At 40.3% G+C, this 17,751-nt stretch overlaps 1 protein-coding gene across 8 annotated transcripts in view; it reads left to right on the forward strand.

The window, feature by feature from the left end:
* Positions 1-5,735: 5,735 nt before the first annotated feature.
* Positions 5,736-17,751, forward strand: part of SCRN1 (secernin 1) — a 100,431-nt gene continuing 88,415 nt past the window's right edge. For 4 of the 8 annotated variants that reach the window (XR_008383644.1, XR_008383645.1, XR_008383646.1 and 1 more), the window contains exon 1: positions 5,736-6,048. The gene's annotated coding sequence lies outside the window, so the exon portion shown is untranslated. Of the gene's footprint in view, positions 6,049-6,172; positions 6,317-7,197; positions 7,290-17,751 lie in introns of those variants that run through there. The other 4 variants (XM_053608978.1, XM_053608982.1, XM_053608979.1 and 1 more) reach the window with 3 other exon arrangements.

Here is a 17,751-nt window from a genome sequence, read left to right on the forward strand (position 1 = left end):
CCCCACTGGTTGCATGTTACATTTTTTTCATCCTTTTGGTTTTAATCTATAGCTATCTTTCTAGTATAGTGGGGTTCTACAGACAAAATATAATTGGATCTTGCTTTTCGTTAATCTGACATTCTTTGCTTTTCAAATGAAAAGGTTAGATCAGTGATTCTCAGATGGGGATAGTTTTGCCCCCGGGGCACATTGGGCAACGTCTAGAGACCTTTTGGGTTGTCAAAATGAAAGAAATCCGGGAGACCTCTATGGACATCTAGTTTATGGAGTCCAGGCATTCTACTAAATATTCTGCAAGGCAAAGGATAGCCTCTTACAAGTTTGAGTTAATTTATTACAGCAACCAAAAGAAACTAACACATAACATATTAAATTTGGGAGATGATGCTCAAACAATACTTAGAGGGGAATCTATACCTTAATATACTTATATAAAGTTTCTCTATAAAGGTATAGACCTTTAGATAGATTATATAGAAAGTTACATATACTATGAAAAGAAAAAATACAAATTCAATGATGTAAGCTCTTCTCTTATGGTAGAAAAAGAAGAGTAAATTAAACCTAAGGTAAGTAGAAGAAAGGATAAACAATAGAGAAAATCAATGAAACCAAAAGTCTGTTCTTCAAAAAGATCAAAAGAATTCATAACTTTCATGAAATCTTCCCTAAAAGAAAAAAGCACAAAGTACCAGAGAAATGTAGAAGAGGAGATGTTGGTATGGATGCTATGGCTAACAAAGGGATAATAAAGGAATACTATAAATTATTCTAATAAATTCACCAATTCATAGGAAATTGAGTATTCCCTTGGAAGACATCATTTATCAAAATTGACATAAGGATGAATAAAAACTCTAAATAAAAAACCTAAATTCAGCAAAGCTGAATTTCAGATGGATGAAGTCATTTGAGAAGTCATTCTCAAATATTTAAGAAAAAAAATATTGGTACTACAAATACTCAGAAAATAGAAGAGAAAGGCTCACTTACCAACTCATATTATTAGGACATTATCATCTACATACCTAAATCAGAAAATAATACTACATATCAATCTATATACCAATATCTCTCATAAAAGTAGACACTGAGGCTAGGCAGGGTGGCTTGCTGAGATGGGAAGATAGATCCCTTGAGCTCAGGAGTTCAAGACCACCCTGAGCAAGAGTGAGACCCCATCTCTACTAAACATAGAAAAAAACTAGGTGTGCCTTTTGGCAGGCACCTGTAGTCCCAGCTACTTAGGAGGTTGAGCCAAAGAGTTTGAGTTTTCTATTAGCTATGATGATGCCACAACGCTCTACCCAGGGAGTCAGATAGAGACTCTGACTCAAACAACAACAACAAAAATAGATACTGAAATCCTTTACAAGATATTAGCGAGTTGAAACTAATACAACCTCTTTGGAAAGAAGTATAAAGAATCTCAAGGAGCTAAAAGTAGATCTTTCATTTAATCCTATAATCCCATTACTAGATATCTACCCCCAAAGTTATTTTACCACAAGGACATTTGCCCTAGGATGTTTATCGCTGCTCAATTCACAATTGCCCAGATGTGGAAATCAACCCAAGTGCCCATCAACCCATGTGCCCATCAACCCATGAGTGGATTAATAAACTATGGCATATGTATACCATGGAACACTATTCAGCCATAAAAAGATGAAGGACTTTTACAACTTTCATATTTACCTGGTTAGAGTTGAAGAACATTCTCCTTTTTAAAGTATCACGGGAACGGAAAAGCAAGTAACCAATGTACTGAATACTAATATGAAGCCAGTAGATGAACAACTGCATACCCACACAAGAGGAAAACATAATTTAATTCAAGTGTGGGGTGTGAGAAGAGGAGGTGGGAGGAGGGGGATTGGCAAGCTCTCACCTAACGGGCACAATGTAGGGGTATATTGCACATTTTCTGGGTGAAGGGCTCAACTACAACTTGGACTTTATCTAACAAACACAAACAATGTACCTGAAACAATGTAATCACCTGTACCCTCACATTAATCTGAAATAAAAAAAAAGATAATAGCAAGTTGAACCTAGAAATGTATAAAAAGGATAATGCATCATAACAAAAATCAATGAATATATTTTACCATATTGACAGAATAAAGTGTAAAAATCATTTGATCATCTCAATAGATGCAGAAAAAGCACTTGACAAAATTCAAAGCCCATTCATGGTTAGAAAAACCAATCAGTGGCTCATACTTTTAATCCTAGGAAGTATGAGCAAGAGACCAAGGTGGGAGGATCTTTTGAGCTCAGGAGTTTGAGACCAGCTTGAGTAAGAGTAAGACCCTGTCTCTATAAAAATAGAAAAATTAGCCAGGCGTTGTGGCAGATGCCTGTGGTCTCAGGTATTTGCGAAGGAAGGCTGAGGCAGGATTGCTTGAGCTCAAGAGTCTGAGGTTGCTGTGAGTGAGGCTGATGCCACAGAACTCTAGCCTAGGCCACAGAGTGAGACTCTGTTAAGAAGGTCCTAGAAAATTCCTTAAGATGTGAAAAAGAATTAAAAGGCATATGGATTGGAAAGAAAAGAACTAACAATGTATTTTTAGTCAACATTATTAAGTACAGAGAAAATTCTAATGAATGATGAAAAAAATTAATAGAAGTAATAAGTATTTATTTAGTAAAGATACAGGATACAAGGTCATTATACAAAAATCAGTTTTATTTTATATATTAGCAATGAATAATTGAAAAATAAAATTAAAAATATCAGTTACAATAGCATCCAAGAGCATGAAATACTTATTAACCAAAATATTCTCACCTATATGCTGAAAACTATAAAAACTCGCTGAGAAAATTTAGAAACAACCTAAATAAATGAGAAATATATCATGTTCATAGATCAGAAGACTCAATATTATTAAGATGTAAATTTGCTTCAAATTGGTCTATAGATTCCTTGTAATTCCAATCAGAATTTTTTATAGAAATTGGCTAGGTGTTTCTAAAATTTATGTGGAAATGCAAAGTAGCTAAAGCCGCAAAAAAGTTTTGAAAAAGAGGAACAAAGTTGCAAGACTTAAGCTGTCTAATTTTAAGATTTACCATAAAGCTACAGCAATCCAGAGAGTATTGTAATGACATTAAATAAAGACCAATAGAACGGAAGAGAGAGTTGGGAAATAGATTTACATTTCTATATGGTCAATTGATTTTTGACAATAGCAAGATAACTCACTGGTGAAAACATGTGTTATCTCTACATAGCAATGCACAAAAGCTAAAACTACCATCCTACCCTGTTTCCCAGAAAATAAGACATCCTCCGAAAATAAGACCTACTTACAGGAAAGATAAGACGTCCCCTGAAAATAAGACCTAGCGCATCTTTGGGAGCACATCTTAAAATAAGACACTGTCTTATTTTCGGGGAAACAGGGTATCCCTGCCCCTGCTTTTTTTCCTTTGTCCTGAAAAAAAGAGAAGTCTTTTCCTACTTCCATGGAAGAAAAGGAAATCTGGCACACTTACTTACTAGTTCTAAAGTCTTTGAACATGACTAGATGGAATATAAATGATTGTATAATAATCGCAGTTCATTTAAGACAACTTTATCCTTGCAAGCTAGTTCATAGAAATCTTGTAATTTACTTGCAGCTAAACCTCACATGATTGAGAGTTTAATAATTAAAGCCCTTATTGATATTTCTTCATGTTCTCTATATTTGTAGGACTGTTCTGTTCCCTTATCTCTATTAATGAACCTTGAATAACAGCAGAATCTGTCTCTCATACACAAAGCCGAACAAAATGTATTGCTGCTATTTAATAAATGTTCACAATCCCATATAATAAGCTTCTCTATGTAGTCCCTGGGGAAAATAGGTATCTCTTAATCTTCATGCATTCCTGGGCTCCTGGCCTCATAGCCTTGTGCCCATGTAGACACATCAACAAGCTTCAAAGATTTCAGGCCAGGTAGATATGCTGGTCGTCTCCCATACCTGTGTTCTGAGGTCATAGCTGGCCACCAAAGGGTGCAAGTGTCTTCCTTTACATGAGAAGTAACACATGCTGGCTACAGAAAGGCATAGAATTGCATTATTTTTCTTAGCAGTAGTGTACCATTAAAAGGGTGGGGAATTTGTAGCTTTGGGGCCACATGTTGCCTTCTGAATCCTTGAGTGTGGCCTTTTAATCAGGTCCACATTTTACAGAACAAATAAAGGGATTTTTATTTATCCCTTTAAATAAAGGGATTTGTTCTGTGAATTTTGGATTTGGTCAAGGGGCTGGAGATCTGGAAGGCCATATGTGGCCTTGAGGCTGCAGGTTCCCCACCCCTTTTAGAGCTTGACAAAAATGCAAGTTCCTTGGCTGTAGCTTCAGAGGCTCTGAATTGAATAGATCTGGTCTAGGATCCAGTAACATTGGGACTTTCTAACATTGATTATTTAAACTCATTCGGCTGTAGTTTCCTTGGCTGAACTAAATGAACAATAAAGTACCTTTGATCCCCCAGAGTCTATGGACCAATGATCTGTTCTACAGTATCTGCCCCAATTTCCCCAGCGCTTTCCCTCTATCCATTCACTTATGTAGCAAACTGTAAGCACAGGCACAACGTTCAAAAAAGACATGGAAAAGAAGTCTCTCTCTCCCTCCAGCATCCAGTTACCAGTTCTGTTTCCAGGCAGCATCTACTATTACAGTTTCCTACATATTCTTCCAAAGATATTCTATGCATTTACAAATATACAAATATATGTATTTTTTCTTCCACAAATGATTACACCACACACAACATTCTACACCTTGCTTTTTTTTAATCTTTCACCTAATATTGGTTGGAAATCTTTTCATATCAGTATATAGAGACTATCCTAATTTTTTTAATAAGCTGGATAGCATTTCATGGTATTGATGTACTATAATGTTTTTGAACAGCCCTGTATCTATAGACATTTGCTCCCAATCTTCGCTAGTACAAATAATGTAGCAAGGGATGACCTTGTCTTCATATCATTTCACATTGATGTCAGTGTATCTGTAGGATAAATTCCAGAAGTGGAATCATAGATTTGAGGACAATATATATAAATTTGTTATTTTGAGAGATATTGCCAATTGTCCTTTATGGAGTTTTTTGATTTTTGCTTATTGGACGGGTGGAAATTGTAACCTCCTATAATTGATTTGCAGTTCATTGCATATCTTGAATATCTTTCGTGTGCCTGAGTGGTATTGCATTTATTTTCCTGTGAACTATTTCTTCACATCCTTTGAGATGAAGAGACAGTTACTGATTTCTTATTTATGGTAAAAGGTAGAGTCTGTGTAATATCCTGACCGATGACCTTGACGCTGGCATACAAACACGCACACACCCCTGTTCGTAGATTAATCCAGGTAAGGAATCTTGGATTTGCTACTTGCTGTGTGACCTTGGACAAATTACTTAAACTCTCTGTGCCACAACGTCCAAGTACTAGGTACGAGATCTGGGGTATCAACATGGTACAGGAGGGCATCTTTAAAACCAGGGAGTCGACTTGGTTACATTTCTCCGCGGGGAAATCCTGCCTAGGCTCGGAGGACTCAGAATTAGTAACCTCGGAAAGAGGAGCCCAGAAGCTGGGCCTGGGTCTCCCTTTTGAGACAGCAACAAAAACAACCACCACCACCACCGAGGAGGGGAGAGGGAGCCAGTTTCTGCGGCGAGATCCGCCCTCCGGGCCTCTCCGGCTCGGAGACGCCCTCCCCTCGGAGGCGGAGCACAGCGCCGCGGCCCAGGCAGCCACCCCGGGCGGGGGCGGCGGGTCGCGGGGACCGAGGGTGGGTAGAGGCCGGGGGCGTGGGCCCTGCGGTCACGTGAGCGGGGCCAGCTGTTGCAGGGGGTGGCGGGCCAGACAGCGGATAGTCTGGGGAGGAGGCAGCGACCGGCGTCCGCCTCCGCCCCTGCAGATGCAGCCCCAGATGTCGCCGCAGTAATCGGCGTCTGGCAGTACCCACACCCTCGGCCGCCGCAGCCTCAGCACCGCAGAGCGCAGCCTGGAGCCTGTTGCCCCGCAGGTGAGCCGAGGAGGGCCATGACTGAAGTGCGGGGCGCCTCCCCGGGAGCGGGGTTTCACCCCCTCCGCCATCGCCGGTGCCTCACTTCCTGCCTCTGTCCCTCCGAACTGTGCCTAGCGCTGGCAGAGTCCGAACCCCTGCGGGCGCTGGTTCGCCGGACTGAGGAAGTGGTGGCCTTGGCCTGGACTGGGGGTGATTCGGGCTCCGGGGCTGCTGGGGTGCAGGAGAGGGATGGATCCCGCACCCGGGGCACGGGCATTGCAGCCAGGTTGGAACCTGCCCCCATTCCCCACATCCCAACCCCACCCTTCCCCCCACTTTCTTTTATTAACTCTATTACCCCCACCTGCCCCCGGCACATTTTCGTCATCCTTTTCTTGACTACCAACTTGCTGCCAGTTGGGGTGTGTGCCTGTGCGCCCCCTACGTGGTCACCCCACCCCCCGGCAGCTCCCGGAGTCCGGAGCTGAAGAGCCTGGCACCTTTCGGAGGTAACGCACCTGCCGTACGGGCCGGCACGAAGCCAGCATGGCTGCCCGGCCGGGCCCGCTGCTCTTGGCTGGACTCTGTCCCGCGCGCCCACCCGGTGCGCCCTGGGCCTCGGGGACTGCCCGCCCCTAAGTGCCCGCGCGCGGGAGGTTGCTGTCGTGTAGTCGGCCACGCGTGGGACTAGGTGCGATTCCCCTGAGCTGCACCCGGGGCGTTCCTAGGGGTTAGGGTAGGTTAACGCGACGGCGCGGGGGCACTTGCTGATAAAAGGCTGTCGTGTATTTCTGAGATGATTGTTACCTTAGTTTGCCTTGAGTGTCGAAGCGTCAATTATTTGGCGACGTCACTCGTGAGGGCGGAGACGGGTGTGATCTGCAAAGCAGGATCTTAAACTTTACAGAATTGGCGAGAACTCGAATTTAGGGACATAAATGTCCTTTAAAGCATCTAAGGAAACTATCATTTGCTATGGCTCAAAACTGACCTTGTAGGGGTCTGTTAAATAATATGGCTTTTCTGTTCAATTCTAGCTTGCAAGTGCCTTGAATTACGCTCGTGTCTAGCGTCCTGGGGTTACGTGTGCGCGCGCGCGCGCGCGTGTGTGTGTGTGTGTGTGTGTGTGTGTGTGTTCCCAGCATCAGTTGCAGAGGAAATCTACGTTAATTCAAAATGGCAGCATGAAAAATCAGGCCAGGCGGAAGCAGCACAGACCACAACTAACATCAGCTGCCCTTGACTTACGCCTTGGTGAGGTAATTAGCAACAGGGAAGGCTCTTCTGGGTATCAGGCCGGGAGTGATTTGTGCGTGGAGCGGGCTAGATTTTAGGGTTGCGGCAGAGTCCTGAGGGATGTTAAGTGAGAAATGTGGGGAGCTGAAATTATTTTCCCTACCTTATCAAAAGCTGATTCAAAACCTAATTAAAACTCTCGCAATTTTGATCTCATTTTCTCCTGGCTCAACTGAAGTCTAGCTGCTGCTGTCTGTTCGATACACAACTTCGAGTTGCTTTGTACCTGCAAGTGGCTCTTAAAAGAGATAGGTGTATAGTGTAGACACGATCTAAGAACAGTGAGCCAACACAACAAATACCATGTTCATAGAGCAAGTTTCATTGGCAGAACTGATTTAGCAGCATAAGAAAGCACCCAGCCACCAGGGAATGGTGAATTCTTGCAAGGTGACTCTTTTTTTTTTTTTTTTAAACAGCCTTTCCTTCCCTTTTCACTGCCATCTTGTCTTTTTGGAAGGAGGAGATGCCTGAGGAGGCAAGTGCTTAGGGAATAGTGGAGTAGAGAAAGATGAGTTTAGGTCAGGTGCGGGAGAGCTAGGGGCTGCCAGAGGAGCATGCTGTGGACTCCCTGTTGTAGAGGGAAGGATGGGAACAGCAGGGCATGAATGCACCATCAAGATCATGCAGCTGGTTGGCAACTGGCAGTGAGGACCTGAATCCAGGTTCCTTAACTTCTCTTTTATGACGTGGGGAGTGGCTGTGAGGGGGGAATTAGCAAACCTGTTATTAGGAGGGCACACACTTTGAGCAACAGGAAACCAAACTGTAACATGAGTTTAAAAATGATAGACCTTAAAATCGTGTCTATACCTTAGTTTCCTAATTTAAGCCCTTTTAGCTTCTTATGCTGTGTCCACCTCATGTTCAGGTTTTCCAGTGATGAAACTATTTTTGTAGTTAATAAACAAAAACATAATTCTGGTTAAAATCTTTCAAGTGAGAAATATACTCTGTGATTAAAAATTTAGTTGCTTGTGTTTGTGGAGAACTATTAAGCCAGTTTCTTTTGAAAAGAAACCAAAGTGGACCGTGTTTCTGATGTTTTTTTACTGTTTCTAATTTTAAGGAAAAATAAAAAAGACGATTTGAAAATAATTTTGAAGCAGCACCGAAGACAGAGCCCTTTTGAATAATTTGGTTTTTAATTTTCTGAGTTGTGAAATAGTGATCCCAGATCTACTAAAGCAGAGTTACAAGTAGTGTGTGATTAGTGTTTGTGCAGAGGTGGCGAGGATGTGGAAAATGTTTCTTCTGGATATTCTGCACTTTCACAATCAGTGATGTGCAGAGGGAGAAGGTGGCAGGAGGCAAGGCATGGGGAGAATGATTGAGGCAGTGGAACAGATAGGAGCTTGGTGTGGACAGATAGTGTTGAAGTGAAGACCATGCTCATGCAACCAAAGTGCCGTTTAAAAAAAATAACTTGCATTAGAGGATGAATGGGAAGGTATGTCAAAGATATTTAAACTAACAAATTTTAAAAATACATGAACACATGCTATTTGTGTTTCTTGAAGAACAATAAAAATACAGGTAAGCAAAATTTTTTAATCACCATTTCATTGGAGAGAGAGTATAGGTATGTACTATCTATTTTGGTAGCTATTGGCCACATGTGGCTATTGAGCACTTGAAATGTGGCTGGTTCAAATCAAGATGTGAGTGTGAAATACACATCCAATTAAGAAATTAAATATGAAAAAAGAATTTAAAATATCTCATCAATCATTTTTATATTGATTTTATATTGAAGTAATATATTTGGTTAAATAAACTATTATTAAAAATAGTTTTGCAGGGTGGCGCCTGTGGCTCAAAGTGGTAGGGCGCCGGTCCCATATGCCGAAGGTGGCAGGTTCAAACCCAGCCCCGGCCAAAACCCACAAAAAAAAAAAAAAAAAATAGTTTTGCAGTTTTTATTTTTTAATTGTGTCCACTAGAAAATATAAGATTGCATTTGTGGTTCATGTCTATCTTGTATTATATGTCTATTGGACTGTGTGGGTCTAGATCATTAATAGGAAGTGGAGGCTTGGCTGAGACTTGTGACAATGTTTAAAGAATCAGGCATGTAAGAAGAAGCTTGAATAGGAACTAGAAGTGGGAAGGGATGGACAGAGAGGGACTACTACAAGGAGAGATCAAGGACACTGTAGATGGAGACAGGGAGTATTTATTGGGGTGGCACTGCTGTTACGAGATTTTATGAAGCAGAATAAGCAGATCACGGTGGTGATCCAGGATTTGGAGTTAATGGACCCAGTGTTAGTGGGGGTTATGGTGGTATGACTTTATCTAGGATATACAAAGGCAAGGCTGATGTAACTGCATAGTGTATTGGAAAGTAACGTCCCCATTTTGACATGTGTATTTTAGCAAATCAAAATGAGATAAATGCATCCCTATAATGAGAGAGGGCCCCAGCTCTGGTTCTACCCTTAATTAGGAGAGTGACATCACTGTCAGTTTCCTTTTTTAAACTGGGGTGAGCTGGGTGCCACGGCTCAGGCCTGTAATCCTAGCACTCTGCGAGGCTGAGGTGGGTGGATTGTTTAAGCTCAGGAGTTCAAGACCAGCCTGAGCAAGAGCAAGACCTTGTCTCTACAAAAAATAGAAAAACTAGCTGGGTGATATGGTGCATGCTTGTAGTCCAAGACACTTGGGAGGCTGAGGCAGGAGAATTTCTTTTTTTGAGACAGAGCCTCAAGCTGTCACCCTGGGTAGAGTGCAATGGCATCACAGCTCACAGCAACCTCCAAATCCTGGGCTCATGCGATTCTCCTGCCTCCACCTCCCAAGTAGCTGGGACTAAGGCACTTGCCACAATTTCCGGCTATTTTTTTGGTTGCAGCCATCACTGTTGTTTGGTGGGCCCAGGCTGGATTCGAGCCCACCAGCTCAGGTGTATGTGACTGGCGCCTTAGCTGCTTGAGCCACAGGTGCCGAGCCACAGGAGAATTTTTTGAACCCAAGAGTTTGAGGTTGCTGTGAGCTATGATACCATAGCACTCTACCCAGTGCACAGAGTGAGACTGTCTCTAAAAAAAAAAGCATGAAGAAGAGGTATCCACCAACTTCATTAGGTGGTTCCTGTTGGATGAGTATGGCATATTAGACTTTACATTAATTTATTAAAACTATACTGAGATAACTTTTATTTGTATACTTGTGCATAAAAGACCAGTCTTCCTCTGGTTCTACCAATATAAATGCTCTTTCTGATTTCATAGAAGGTGACATTTCATTTTTGTATGGGCTTTAATGAAATTCTTGCTGGCCCAAATATCTGAATGGGTGGCCACATTCAAGGGTGTGTTGCAAGGTCTTCATATGTGAAAGCATTGTGAGATACACTTGAGAGGTATGGACATTTTAATTCAAAGCACCATTACATTTAATTCCCTATGTGTCTATATTAGGATTTTCCCTGTAGCTAGACAAAAATTGCATAATTGTCAAAGATTCTGTTTGTCATCTTCTCACTCCCTTTCTTCTTTCATTTCCTATATTGTGCCACCAAGGGGTTGATGGTAACAATAAATGAGTTTACAGGCATAAAAATTCAAGCACAGGGCTTAATAGTTGACCCACATTTGCCTTTATTCTAATGGTTTAGATGGTAGAGGGATATAAAAGAAGGTATAAATAATTGAATAAAATAATTTGCATTATGATGTAAATTGATAAGTATCTCTGCAGGGTAATTTTGTCCTTAAAAAATAACTAAGTAATACAGATCACATTTAATTTGTTAGATTTGGCCAAATTACCCAAAGTTACTTTCCTAAACAATTGTCAAGATGGAATATTATCTAACTTTTAAATCTTTGTTAATCTTATATATTTGTTAACTTAACTTTAATTTGTAATTCTTTAATTGTGAGTAGGAATAATATTTTCTTTATTTTTTTTTGTTTTTTGAATCTATACTAATTTATTTATTTGTAGTTTTGTCACTACCAGAGAGTAAGCACCTTTAGTGCAGGAACATGTTCCCTGATTGTAGTTGATGCTTGCACCATGAACTAACATAATTTACTTTATTTATTTATAATTTTTTAAAATTAATATTAAATCATAGCTGTGTACATTAATGTGATCATGGGGCACCATACACTGGTTTTATAGACCATTTGACACATTTTCTTTTTCTTTTTTTTTTTTTATTAAATTATAGCTGAGTACATTAATGTGATCATGGGGCACCATACACTGGTTTCATAGACCATTTGACACATTTTCTTTTTCTTTTTTTTTATTAAATCATAGCTGTGTACATTAATGTGATCATGGGGCATCATACACTGGTTTCATAGACTGTTTGACACATTTTCATCACATTGGTTAACATTGCCTTCCTGGCATTTTCTTAGTTATTGTATTAAGACAATTATATTCTACATTTACTAAGTTTCACATGTACCCTTGTAAGATGCACCTCAGGTGTAATCTCACCAATCACCCTCCCTCTGCCCATCCTCCTCCCTCCCTCCCTTCCCTCTCCCCCTTCCCCATATTCTTAGGTTATAACTGGGTTCTAGCTTTCATATGAAAGCCATAAATTAGTTTCATAGTAGGGCTGAGTACATTGGATACTTTTTCTTCCATTCTTGAGATACTTTACTAAGAAGAATATGTTCCAGCTCCATGCATGTAAACATGAGAGAGGTAAAGTCTCCATCTTTCTTTAAGGCTGCATAGGGAATAATATTTTCAATAAGTATTTTGTCTATTAGTATTAGTATTTATTTTTATTTGAACTAGTGTTTATATACTTGTCTTATTTTTCCTTTGAGGTAGTCATCTTATTGATCTGTACCAGCTCTTGATATGTTAAGGAAGTTAGCTCTTTTTCATGTATGTTGCAAGTGTATTTCCTAGTTTTTCACTTAAACATAGAGAAATTCTGGAGTGACTGGAAGAAAACTTTTGTAAAGCAATCAGTTGCCTATGAACAGATTCTACCGGAGTACATTGTGACGCACAGCATGCCATTGAATTATTAACATTTCCTTAGTTAATAGTCTATTGCATGGCTCAAGACATTAGACATTTTGCTTTAATTCATACTTCTCATTATGATCGCATCTTTCAAATGAGGCAGAGTCAGATGTGGCCAAGAGGTAAAATTAGTTCATTTGCCACTGCTGATCTGTGGGGTTTTCCCTCAGCCTAGAGTCTCTGTCTTACTACAGGGCCATATTTATTAGCTGAAATGATTTGGATAACAAATTATTTTTATTGCAATGCTTCTTTTCCTTTTTTTGAAAAGAGATACTTCCATTACAAATTCTGCATTTGCATGTGAACAATTTGAAAGTGCCTACATATGTAGAGGTTAGGAAATTGCCTAGAATTCTATGATCCAGAGATAATATTACTCTTAAAATTTTTGTTGCATTTCCTTATGATCTTTTTGCATCTATCGTCTACCTAATTTCAACGATACCACATATATTTGTGTGACCTCTTTTCATTTCATCAGTTTTCCCCTATGTATTTATGTACTTTCAACTTTCCATGCTACACATAGATAGCCAATTACATACTATAAATATGTTTTACTTTTTTTTTTTTTATTCTTATGATTATCTAAGTGGTTGTATTTACTGTGTGCAGGAGAATGTACCAGTAGTCTGTTACATGATCAGGTGTTACGGTCAAGTTGAGCAGTCATTAATTTTATGGGATTTTATTTTTCCATTTTTAAATAGATGTTATTTTCGTTTTCCTGTCTCTAATATAATCACCTCGAATTGCAGTATTTGGGGAATGGAATAACAAATAACTTTGTGATAATTTCAGTCGCTTAGAAAAAGAGTATTCAAAAAATAGTTCTCATCCAGTCCTAGTGATTTAGAAATACTGAGTGGATATTACACACCAGTCTGAAATGGCTGCATCTAATCACCTGAGCATTTGTTAAAAGCATTCTTCCTATGAGCTGAACTTGGACTTACTGAATCAGGATCTCTGAGAAGGACATGTCTAGGAATCTGCCATTTTAACAAGCTCTCCAGAGCATTTTGATGTTGGGTTAAATTTGAATATTGTGGGTTGAACCATGGCATGGGAGTGCTGTGTCAAAATCAAATTTTGTTGATCTTTTTCTCTCATTGAAGATGAAATATAGATGTCTCCCACCCCTTTCAGTCACTGAGTTATTGAGATCTTATTATGTGCCAATCTCTGTTCTGGGTGCCGAGGAAATAAGGATTTATTTGAGTTCTTGCTCTCATGGGGCTTGAAGTCCAGTGAGCAGAGTCAGGTGTTTTAAAACTCCAGGAAAAGAAATAAAGCCAAGGTAGAGAAAATGGCGACTGTACTCTACCTCTGGTGCATGAACATACCAAGCCAATCATAAATCTCTTCCATTTGTCCTACCATAATGTTCCTCAGGAAGCTCTCTGAGGCCACAAATAAGTTCCTTACTAGTAGAAATCCAGAAGATACTCCTTAGATTAGATTATCCCAGTGCTATCTCTAAAATTTAAAGAATTTAAACATCTTATCATGGAGTTTACTTTTAAAATGTTATTTATTACAGAAAATTTTAAGCATCTACATGAGTAAAAGGAACAGTAGTGTGAACTCCAGGTACCCATCACCCAGCTTTAACAATTCCTTCCCCTTTCTTTCTTTCTTTTCCTTTCCTGGGTCTTGCTCAGTTGCTCTAGGCAACTGAGTATAGTGACGGGATCATAGCTCACTGCAGCCTCGTCCTGCCTCAGCCTACCAAGTAGCTGGGACTACAGGTACATGCCACCATCATTAGCTAATTTAAAAAATTACTTTTGTAGAGATGGGATCTTGCTATTACTTAGGCTAGTCTCAAACTTCTGGCCTCAAGTGGTCCTTCTGCCTCAGCCTTACGATTTTTTATTTCATAGCCAATCTTTCTTTGTCTTAGCTTTATCCTCATCCTGCATTACTTTCATCAGATCATTTTACATTGAGATATTTCAGTAGGTATCTCTAAAAGATATGGACTCTTTTTATAGACATAGCCATAGCACCATGATCACATCTAAGACATTAACAATCATTCCTTAGTATCATCTAATATCCAATCAGTGTTCATTAAACCCCAGTTGTCTTATAAAATTTTTGTATACTATATTTAAGTCAGGATCTAATAAATTCTATTTATTGCAATTGGTTCATATATCTCTTAGGTAACGTCGCTTAATTTTTTTTCTTTTTCTTTTTTTTTTTTTTTGAGACAGAGTCTCACTTTGTCGCCCTCAGTAGAGTGCTATGGTGTCATAGCTCATGGCAACCTCAAACTCTTGGGCTCATGTGTTTGCCTTTAGCCTCCTGAATAGCTGTGGCTACAGGTGCCTGCCACAATGCCTGGCAATTTTTTTTTCTCGAAGTTTGTGTTGGTATTTTTGAAGAAACCAGCTTTGTCTGGTAGGGTTTCCCATAGTCTGGCTTTTGCTGGTCACGTCCCTGTGGTATCATCCGTAGTCTCTGTTAGTTAATAGTTAGAGCTAGCGATTTCTCCTTTAAAGTACATTTTAGTTACACTTTGGGACATGAGCGTGTCTGCTGTGCCAGATGCAAACCATTTGTGAGAGGGTGAAGGAGCACAGTAGGGTCTGGGGCAGTAAGGAACTAAAGCATGTTGCCAGTGAGCTATAAGAAGACAGTCAGCTTGAGTGCCACCATGAACAGCCACCATGCTAGGTGCTCACCATGTTCTTCACGCAAACTCCAGTGCTGCACTTTGTATGGGAGTTAGTCTCCTAGGAGGAAACTGGCTCAAAGTCAGTGGGTGGAGTTAGGATGGGGACTAGGGTCTGGGTGTCTCTGTAGTATTGTTCTCCTGTGCCTATATACTTGTGGTCCTGTGCTAGGCAGGCATCGCAAACGAGTACACTGGCCTCGGTGGCAGATTGGAGGTGTCTGTGGGGAGCATGGGCCTTGTGGAGAGGAAACACTACCCAACTCCAGTATTTCTGTCACTCAGGATTGTGGACCCCGTATTGCCAGATCTTTGAGTTTTCTGCAGAAGCCAAATAGCTGAGTGTTTGTGGGGGAAATCTCAAGATATTAAAATATTGACTGCTAATTCATGTGTCTAGAAACCACTACCCGAGGGCAAGACTCTGGACCAGGTGTCCTCAAACTTTTTAAACAGGGGGCCAATTCACTGTCCCTCAGACCATTGGAGGGCCAGACTATAGTTAAAAAAGAAAAAAAACTATAAACAAATTCCTATGCACACTATACATATCTTATTTTGAAGTAAAAAAACAAAACGAGAACAAATACAATCACACCGCCTCATGTGGCCTGTGGGCCGCAGTTTGAGGACCCTTGCTCTGGACCATACCAAACAAATCTACAGTCTGCTGCCCTGGGAACTATGTTAGCTGAAGACTGGCACTGCAGCCCACAGAGTTAACTGCTAGAGTAGATGCTGCTCTTGGAATTAGAGAAAGGAATGTTAAGCATCTCTTAAAAGTCATGAGGGGGCAATGAAGCTAATCTTGAAAAGGTGAAAGAGCAGTTAGACACATCAAAGGAAAAGGCAAATTTCTGAAGTCTGAACAGGTAGAATTTAACGATGGGATAGCTTTCATCAAGTATCCTTTTCTTGTTCTCGTGACAGTTGAGTCCTTACTGTGTCCTGGATGATACTTTGAGCTCTTTGTAAGTACTTGCAGTATCATCTCATTTGAATCTTTCTGCAACCTGGGGAAGGGTGAACTAACCTCTTGTCTTTATCCATGTTATATAAAGCCTTAGAGAAGTGACAGGGCTTAGATTTAAACTCAGGTGGGCTCCCAAAGCTCACCGAAATGTTCAATCTGCCATTAGATAGTTCTGTGTTCAATGTTAGGAGCTGGAATTCATGTCTATGGAGTCCTAAAGCTTTATATCCTACTGCGGCGTTTTCCAGCCTTTTTTATATCAGGGCACACTTGAACCTATATTTAAACTTCTGCAGTGCACTTTAATGATGCTGATTTAAAAAAAAGAGTATGAAAAAGAATATACTTACCATACTTTGAACTTCTTTCAAAAATAATTTAAAGATCTTTAAAAATTTTCACGGCTTGCCTAAGATCCTCTCATGGCACACCAGTGTGCTGTGGCACATCGGTTGAAAATCACCGCTCTACTGTTTTGAGCTTTCAGTGAAGTACTTGGTAGAATCTTTCTTTCAGGAAGAACTTGATGAATCTGAGATAATTTATCAGCTGTCAGCGACATCCCAATTTTACTTTGATAACACTTTTCCCAAACACTTCGTTTATTTCAATAGCAGATATACCAAAGAAAAATCAATTTATAAATGATTATTGTTTGTTCTATTTTCAGTTCAGAAGGAATGGCAGTAATAAAAAAAAACAAATTTATTAAACAAGAATATAGTAATTTCTTCCTTCCTTTTCTGGAAGGTGGAATGCACAGACATTGAATTTAACCTTCCTTGTTTCACTTAGTGAAGCTGGGAACCTGATGGCCTATTTGGGTTTCATTCTTTGCGTAAGTGAAGGCAGGCTGTCATAGTTATTTGCAAGACAGTTAATGAGCCTATAGCTTATATACATAGTCATTGTCTTCCTTGCAGGCAACTCAAAGCTTTCTTATTACTGGAAGGGTGACTGATTAGGGACACTCTAGCATCATTGAGACAAAGGGGCAGGGTAGTTGGGCAGTCATGCAAAGAAAACCCTTTCCTGGGCTGAGAGCATTCACGCCTTCAATAACTACTCACTGAACTGAGGACAAAGATCTTTTCTCCCACACAGCTTCCTCCCTCCTTGTCTGTAGACATTCTGTAAGCAGTCTCCTAGTTACAGGAGTACAACCCTCCAGTCCCACAGGCATGAACTCCGCTCTCCTGCCACCAGTCAGAGGGTGAATGCTGGTATACACAGCTCTTGCAGTGAGCTCCAGGGAAGCACTAATATCTTGTTCCCTCGAGGAAGTCATGAATCCTGAAAGAAGTTTGTGCAGAGGACAATGGTGGCTAGCAACTGAGCTTAAGGATACTTTACCAAAGCCAAAGGCACAATGCCTAAAGCTGCGTGATCTAATTACAGTAGCCTTTGGCTACATGTGCCTATTTAATATTTTTAATGTTTTATTTTTTGTGGTGAAACACATATAGCATAAAATTTGCCATTTTAGTCTTTTTTTTTTTTTTTTGAGATGAGGTCTTGCTGTGTCATCCAGCCTAGAGCAGAGTAGCACACTATTAATAGCTCACTGAAGCTTCCTATGGGACTCAAGTGATCCTCTTGCCTCAGCCTCCCAAACTTGCTCCAACTACAGCTGTGCACCACCATGCCTGGCTAATTTTTTTTATATTTATTTTTTAGAGAAGGGGGTCTCATTGTGTTCCCCAGGCTGCTCTCAAACTGCTGGTCTTAACTGATCCTCCTGCTTCAGACTCTCCAGTAGCTG

This window comes from Nycticebus coucang, chromosome 11 (assembly GCF_027406575.1).
Source record: "Nycticebus coucang isolate mNycCou1 chromosome 11, mNycCou1.pri, whole genome shotgun sequence".
NCBI lineage: Eukaryota > Metazoa > Chordata > Mammalia > Primates > Lorisidae > Nycticebus > Nycticebus coucang.